The following is an 8,371-nucleotide window of genomic DNA, read 5'->3' on the forward strand; positions in this document are numbered from 1 at the left end:
CTAGTGCTGTGGCCCTATCAGAAAGTCCTGCGCCAAATTCATTAACGTGTACTATTTCCGACACATGCAACAAATTCAGTTAATTCTTGTGTGCACTACTTCCCTAGTGCTGTGGCCCTATCAGAAAGTCCTGCGCCAAATTCATTAACGTGTGCTATTTCCAACACATGTGACAAATTAAGTTAATCCTTGTGTGCGCCACTTCTCTAGTGCTGTGGCCCTATCAGAAAGTCCAGCACCAAATTAATTAAAGTGTGCTATGTCCAACACGTGTGACAAATTCAGTTAATTCTTGTGTGCATCACTTTTCTAGTGCTGTGGCCCTATCAGAAAATCCAGTGCCAAATTTATGAAAGCGTGCTATTTCCAACATAGGCGACAAATTCAGGTAATTCTTGTGTGCGCCACTTTTCTAACACTGTGGCCCTATCAGAAAGTCCTGCGCTATATTCATTAAAGCGTGTTATTTCCAACACATGCAGCAATTCCAGTTAATTCTTGTGTGCGACAATTCTGGTGCTAGGGTTGCGACAGACTCATTAAGAAAAAAGGGCGTGTCGGCGATAAGAAAAGGGGAGGTAAATAATACGTCTGCCATGTTGGAATAAACAGCATTGCATGTCTGAGACGATACCCTATACACCATACTGATCGTTTTACTAATCTGTTGTGCATCTGTTGCACATGAGTGTCTACGAATACTGTGAATTCCCAAAAACCTATTGGCTGGTACTAGCAAAAGGCCAAAATGGGGCACATTTTTCGTTTTTTTTTTTTTTTTCAAGTTAAAAAGCGGCCTTACCAGAGCATGGGCAGGTCTATTGGCAGGCAGCCAAATGAGTAAAATGGAGAGCTTTCAGAAATTAAACAGCTAGAGCTTGAAATGCTATTAGTTTGCCATTTACACTTTCCTACTCCTTGCACTATTCAAGGGGAAAAAAAAAGCATGTGACCATATTAGAATTAGGCAGAAAGTTCTGCATGGTGAATCAATATTCTTGCTGATTAAATGCAGGATTTGCCTTGCTATTGAACGGCAACTGTAGCATCTGAAATGTGTTCCAGCGCAGATAAAATTCTGGGGGGGAGCTGGCTCATTTACTTCTTGCTTAGTCATGACACTGTATTCTACTGGGCTCACAATACCTTGATTTCAGTTTTTTTTTTTTAACTTCTCGACACCCTTTAGAAATGGAAATAAGTAAACATATAATCAGGTGATTTTGCTTCCCCGTTTGCAGGAAATGGTGTTATTACATAGGAGCCTGCCTTGTGCGTTTTAAAGATTAATACTTATACGAGCCATATAGAAGTGAAAGGTTGATATAAATAGATGACATACAGTAGAAAAGGCTTGTGATGTGCCGTCCAGAGACTCAACGTGGCCTTTTTAATTCTCCAGTCAGGCCAACCATTTATCTATTAAAGATAATGGCTCTCGCTCTTTTTTTTTTAATATACTGTATATACTTTTCTTTCCAGACCTGTTCCAAGCTGCGCTCCCCAGGCTGAACAGTAATATGAAAGGATGAAATAACATTGTAATGTATTTATTGCTTTTGTGACACGCGTGCCAACGCAGGTAGTGTGCTTTCCATCGGCATGTCAATTGGCCTTCCAGCTGCCCAGGCATAAATAGCTTTGATCTATTTACCTTTTAGAACTCTATAATCTTGCCATGTGATCTGTCCGTCTGGAAGACAGCTCTGCATTGAGATGAGATGTGTGTGTGCGTCAGCTGGAGGTACAGCAAACACGATCAGAGATAGAATTTTGAAGGTTTTAGAATATTGAGGTTCTTTTAAAAGGGTAAGTTCACCTTCCCAAGTGAATTTGGGAAAATGGAATTACCCGCTCAAATCTGGCCCCCCCTTCCCCTCCGCTACACTTACATTTTGGCAAACGTTCATTCCCCTCCACCGATACAGGTGTACTATCCTTCGCATGTACCCTGTGGTTCTGACGACGCTGACCAATGAGTCCCCGCAATTTACTAGGGACATTCAAAATCCATAGCTCAGGGGTGCACTGGACAGCAGTATGGGGTATGGATAGTACATACCAGCGGAGGGGGAGGAGCGTTAGCCAAAAGGTAAGTATAAGTATCATCGTCTCCTGACCATTGAGTGCTCGCAATTTGCGAGCGATATCCAAAATGCATAGCGAAGGGCTGCGCTGGATGGCAGTACGGGGTACAAATTGTTCACCCGTACTGGTGGAGGGAAAGGACTGTTCGCTGAAAGGAAAGGGGGGCAGATTTCAGCAGGTAATTCCATTTTCGTAGGACAGGGAACTTACCCTTTAAAAGCTGAATTCTGTTGCAACGTATATTGTGTCTCATTATAGGATCCTTTCTATGGATTACTAATGGAGGGAAGTACTGTCCCACTTTACGGTAGCCCAGAGTGGCTCCTAATAATTGGGATTGAAGTTGATGGGTATTTAGTGTTATTGTTGTTCTTGACATGTTATACTAATGACTTAGGTTTTGTTTATGGGGAGATCTTGAGTGGTCTGACCATACACAAGGGCCACGTTTACGGCCTCATTCACACTGCCGCGCATATACGCGCGCACGTGCGTATTGTACCATATGCAACACATGCAAATAAATGGCTCCATATACATAGCCGCGTATGGAGCCGTATATTTGCATAGCGTATATATGCGCAAAAACTGAATGGAACAGAGATGCGTCCGGGCAGCGCATTGCTGCGTATTTACGCGCACATACACGTGTTTACGCGCATATACGCAAGTACATGCGTACAGCACATTAAAAATTCCATTCCGAGTGATGCATTCTGGGATTGCATATAGTGCACGTCTATACGCTCGTATATACGCGCATAGACGCTCGTATATACGCGCATATACAATTTTGCTTGCACTGTGTGTGAATGAGGCCTACATATTCTGTTATTGTAAGCTGTTCTATATTATTTGTAAGCACAAAGTATATGTGGACTGTGTTTCATTGATGCATTGTTGTTTCATGTTTAAGTTGTTTTAATAAAATAATTTAAAAAAATCAAATAAAAGCTGAATTCTGGACACATAAACTGCCATCCAAATATATTCTTCAACAGCCACAAAGGATATAAATCTACTTTTGCTAACTATTACCTTGTAAAAGTGTCAGTGACATCATCACTCTGCAGAGAGCAGAGCTGTGGGAGGGGCCCAACAGCTCCACCTACTATAGGCTGAATGTAGAAAAAATACAGGAGGGGGCGGATACAAGACCAGTCACCCTGCACTAGGAGAAAGAGCAGCAGTGAATGGCCTTTACACAAAGGAAACGTTTCACACTGAAATACTGCACAGATCTGGAAGAAATACACAAAGCACACCAGGTTTCATGTTAGAGTAAATATGCCTCTTATATGTGTCTTGTTCACAAGATCGAAACATGGGAATATAACTAGATCTACTTCTCGACCCATCCAGGTACATATTTATGTTCAGGCAATATGGGATGCGTTGTTCCGTCTGTAAAACCTGATAGGCTTCATTATTAGTTTACAATGTAACTGTGTTATACATGATCCTGTTTATACATATGCATGTATGCCTTTTTGTTTTGTTTGTCTTGATTACGAGATTGAAAAACTCAATAAAACTTTATTATTAAAAAAAGAATAAATATGCCTCTTCTACTGAGAGTGTGCTAATCTGACCATAGGTGGATGGCTGTGACAAAACATCAGGTTCATGTTGAGTACCCAGTTTTTTGCTGTTTGAATTTAGACCAATACAATCCATTCTCCTTATCCTAACATATTTACATGTGAGCAACATAAATTGTCCAGCATGCAGGTAATGTTTTTGCACACGGATACTACAGATTTTACCTTGGATTGCTCATTGTAAGCGGCATATGATTTCTACATGAAAATGTCAAATATGTTGCTTAGCTTTGGGCCTAAGGTGTTTCAAACTTTGCCCTGTAGCATGTATTGGACTACATGCCTGGCACTGTAGTGGACTAAATTATGCAGAGCTTGAGCCCATGTTGATGATACACATTGTATGATACCCAGTGGAGGGTTACATGTACATTGGGCCACAGGCTGTTGTTAAAGTGCATATCTATATCCATTTAAAACATTTTTTTAAATAGGGTGGGGAAGGAGTAGAACTGCTGTCATGTTTTACCGCAGTTGCAGGCTCCATTGGGGACACTCTTTAACTTCCTGTCTTGCCAAAAGGTTGTCCCCGTGGGACAGGAGGTAAGGGGAAATCTCTCTAACAGCAACTCAGACAGAAGTAAAATTGTTTTTTTTTAAGTTATCTAGTGGAATGCTAGAACTCCTTTCAGCTTTTTATTGCTGTTTGCTTCCCTGTTGCTGATTTTCCTTATTTCCTGTATGGTAAAATGTTGTCCTTAGAAACTGGGGGAAATCTCTCTAATGGATCCTCTGGTAGTAGTAAAACCTGACAGGAGTTCTAACCTTTCTCTGTGCTATCCAAAACTAAAGAAACATTTTTTTGGGGGTATAGATACAATATAATTTATGGGCCTCCTTCCCAGTTTAATAGCACAGAGAAGAAAATAAAACACACACATTTACAAAACACTCTGGGGGGAATGTATTAAAACTGAAGCAGACAAAATCTGGAGCAGATGTGCATGGCAACATATCAGCTTCTCTCTTTCATTTTCAAATCTTAACTGAACAAACTGAAGAGAGAAACTGATTGGTTGCCATGGACAACTGCTCCAGATTCTGTTTGCTCCAGTTTTGATAAATCCCTCCCATTGTGTTATAATGTGTTTATTTTTAACTGGGGAGGTCTATGGAGAACACTAAGCACCTTGTGATGTTGCTTTTCTCGTACACTAACTTATCAGCATATACAGCAAACTTGCAAACACTTCTGTCCATAGAAAACTCAGCCAATTAGATGTTGGGCTGGTGGTGGAGCCTTGTGTACAAAGAATGGGATTAGTCAGGGGTGGACAAATCAACATGGAATAAAGGAGCCAGTTTGTACAATCAGGGAGCCAGCAGGATTTTTTCGGAGCCAGTTCCATTGACAACAACTAGAGAAAACCACAAAAGTTAGGTGCCAGCTATAATTTGTTGGTAGCATTGGCTACCTGGCTCCTGGGATTTGTCCAGCCCTAGAATAGGGCTTGATCTACAACATAATGTTAATGGAGTGTACTAGGTGTGGTTATTACTAGGATTCCAAAACACCTGTGGCACCCCTGGGCCATCTTCAAGAAAGATACGATGTAAATGAATACCCACATTTATCCTAAAATAAAGATAACAAATGTTAACTCTTGCTTTACAATGCATGGATTTAGACATGGAATTAACACTTTGCATATGCCTACCGTAGGTGAGATACCAGTGTAGAGTGGGGTGAAGGTTGACAAGTCTTTCCCTCTGCTGTGCATCCTGTGGTCATCATGTCAAGAGATAGCTTGCAAGGACCTAACTCTGTGTCAGAAGCTGCACTGGTCAGATCGGGATTGGCTTGGTGGGCTGCAAACATGACCTTTATGAGGAGTTTCCTGCAGAGGTGCTGACATCGTGATCCACATTTCTGAAAGTATCCGCACATATTGGTTATGTTGAACCAAGAGCCACTACTGAATGCCATATCAGTGTATTATGCATGCATATGTTGGCCCCCCCAGTAACCACATTTGTAATGGCTGCTCATGGTGTGCCATGACGGGGTTTCGGGTCGGACTGATCTTAACACAAAAGCTGGTCCCATAGTAGGACAAGGTGGAATAATGATCCAATTCATATAACTGCTTCTTGAGTATCAGAAAGGACAAGTGATATGAACTGGGCAATGGCATAGCAAACCATGCAGCAGTACAACATGTAATAGCTCATGTGTAGGTTCAAAGCTGTGTCTTGTAATGTACAATACTAAAAAAAAAACTTGGTAACTATAAACCTAAGTTTCAAGTAGGGTTTGTATGTATACAGTATACTGAATGTGTTAGTTTGTGTGGGGAAAGGTTATGGTTTAAAAAGTGAGTTGCTAATAGGATTTCAGTTGAAGGTCATGGCCACAGGTTAACTACAGATCAGTAGAATCAAACCAAGCAGGTCTTTCGCACCAAATCCATATACTTCTCCAAAGCCATAAACATCACCTTAAATCTGTGAAATCATGTAAATTTATGTTACTGGTCCAAAAATAAAAGTGAAAGATGTCTTTTAACAGGAGCTAGATATAATCCAGAAGGTGAACCATGTAAATGTTCTGATAACTGGGCAAATTAGGTCATTTTAGGTCTTCTCTGCAAACAAATAGGTCATGCATGAAGGACCAAAAGATGTCTGTTCAGATATGAAATTCTGTGAAAACTGATTTTATGGGCACCAGACGCGTGAATTCAGTTCTTGTGTGACTAGAGTTGTCATCTGACTGTTATGTGATGGGCCTGATTAATTACAATGGGACTTGTTGCACTGTTAGTAATAGAAAGATGAATGAATGCTCTGCCCTTGTTCCCAGAAAAGGTATCAACCTAAGTTCTAATAACCCTTGATTGCCAAACAATTCAAAGTTTTAGTCTGATTGGACAACTGAGGGCAATGCTGGACAAATCCCAGAAGCAAGGTGGCCAATACTCCTTAAAAATGCCGGCTGTCATATATTCTTTAAGGTTTTCTTTAGATGTTTTCAAAAGCACTGACTCTGTAAATAAAATCCCTCTGGCTCCTAAATTGGACACACTGGCTCCTGAATTCTATATTATTTGTCCACCCCGACTCAGGGATTGGTTAGATTGGCCACCTATATATACACTGCTGGACCAAAAAAAAGGTCACACACTCTAATATTGGACCACCTTTAACTTTGATTATGGCATGCATTTGCAGTGGCATCATTTTGATGAGCTTATGTAATGTCACAACATTTATTTCTGTCCAGAGTTGCATACATTTTTCACCAAGATCTTGTAGTGATGATTGGAGAGTCAGACCACTGCGTAAATTCTTCTCTGGCAAATCCCAAAGATGTTAAGATCCCAAAATGGGGTTAAGGTCTGGACTCTGTGGTGGCCAATCCATGTGTGAAAATGATGTCTCAAGCTCTCTGAAGCACTCTTTCACAATTTGAGCCCAATGAATCCTGGCATTGTCATCTTGAAATATGACTGTGCCATCAGAGAGGAAAAGATCTATTGATGGAAATATCTGGTTATTCAGTATATTCAGATAGGCAGCTGACCTCATTTTTTGGGACATAACATTGCTGAACCTAGATTAATTATTCAATGGAAGGCTCTTACCTATTTGCTTAGCTAAATCCAGGTTGTGCCTTTTCTTTTTTGACAGGTATTGTATATTTAGATCTGTTGATCATGCCACATTATCCTCATTGGTCCAGGCAGCATGATAGTCATGCTTTAAATCTTGCAGCTGCGGTGATCATTAGAGAAAGGAAGTTTTCAAATCTTAAATCACAGATGAGGCTGTGAATGGTGATACATATTTTTGATTTTCGGGGAAAGTGGTTATTATCACAAGCCCAGAGTGTGTGCACTTTAAATCTGCTCAAGTATGCTAATTCTGTTATCTGGGTGTAATGTTTGCAGCTGGTTGGCAGCTAGTAAGCAGGATGCTTCTCCAGCAGATTTCTTTTTTTATATTTAGTGGAATAGATGTTTTGGCTCAGGGGAGGGTCACATTATTCTTGCTTCCATGTGATATTCTGGAAGAAATGTTCATGTGTTTCAAGGTGAAAGTAGAGGTGAATGTGAAATAGACCCCATCACTGCAAATGGTTTGGTTTAAATTCAGCCTTCCCACACAATGGCTGCAAAAGCTGATTAATCATGGTGATTGTGGTGGATCAGTCCCTTAGTAGCGGTAGAAAATACAAGTCTCTAAAAGGGAAAGGTATTTCGGCATCATCAGGAAAGTAGCAATTTGAGGTTAGGATGTAGCTGGATCTGCCCTCCAGTCTCGAGCTGCGAACCATTTGTAGTGAGAAAGCATGAATGCAATGTTCATTACTTTAGAACCAATTTGATGCAAAGTGATCAGCCGAACATAACATAACTCATTTATATTCTAGTGGTAGCACAGGGCATTCCAATACAAATTTTTGCATTTGTTTCAGATAGTATAAAGACATTCCTTGTCTCCAGTGGATGAATGATGTTACACGCCATTCAGATGACCTACATGGATTTGTGCTTTAGCATGGTCTTTAAAGTCATTTGTGCTGTCTTCTGCTGTGTAAACAACATATGATGCATAGCGAACAGGATTGATAGCATAGACTGATAGACTGGAATTCTGTTTTAAAGGGAAAAATACTTATCTATGCATATACTGTGTATTTGATATGCGTAAAAAATAATATATATATATATATATATATA

The sequence above is a fragment of the Nanorana parkeri genome, unplaced genomic scaffold (genome assembly GCF_000935625.1).
Source record: "Nanorana parkeri isolate BGI_ZX_2015 unplaced genomic scaffold, ASM93562v1 scaffold49, whole genome shotgun sequence".
NCBI lineage: Eukaryota > Metazoa > Chordata > Amphibia > Anura > Dicroglossidae > Nanorana > Nanorana parkeri.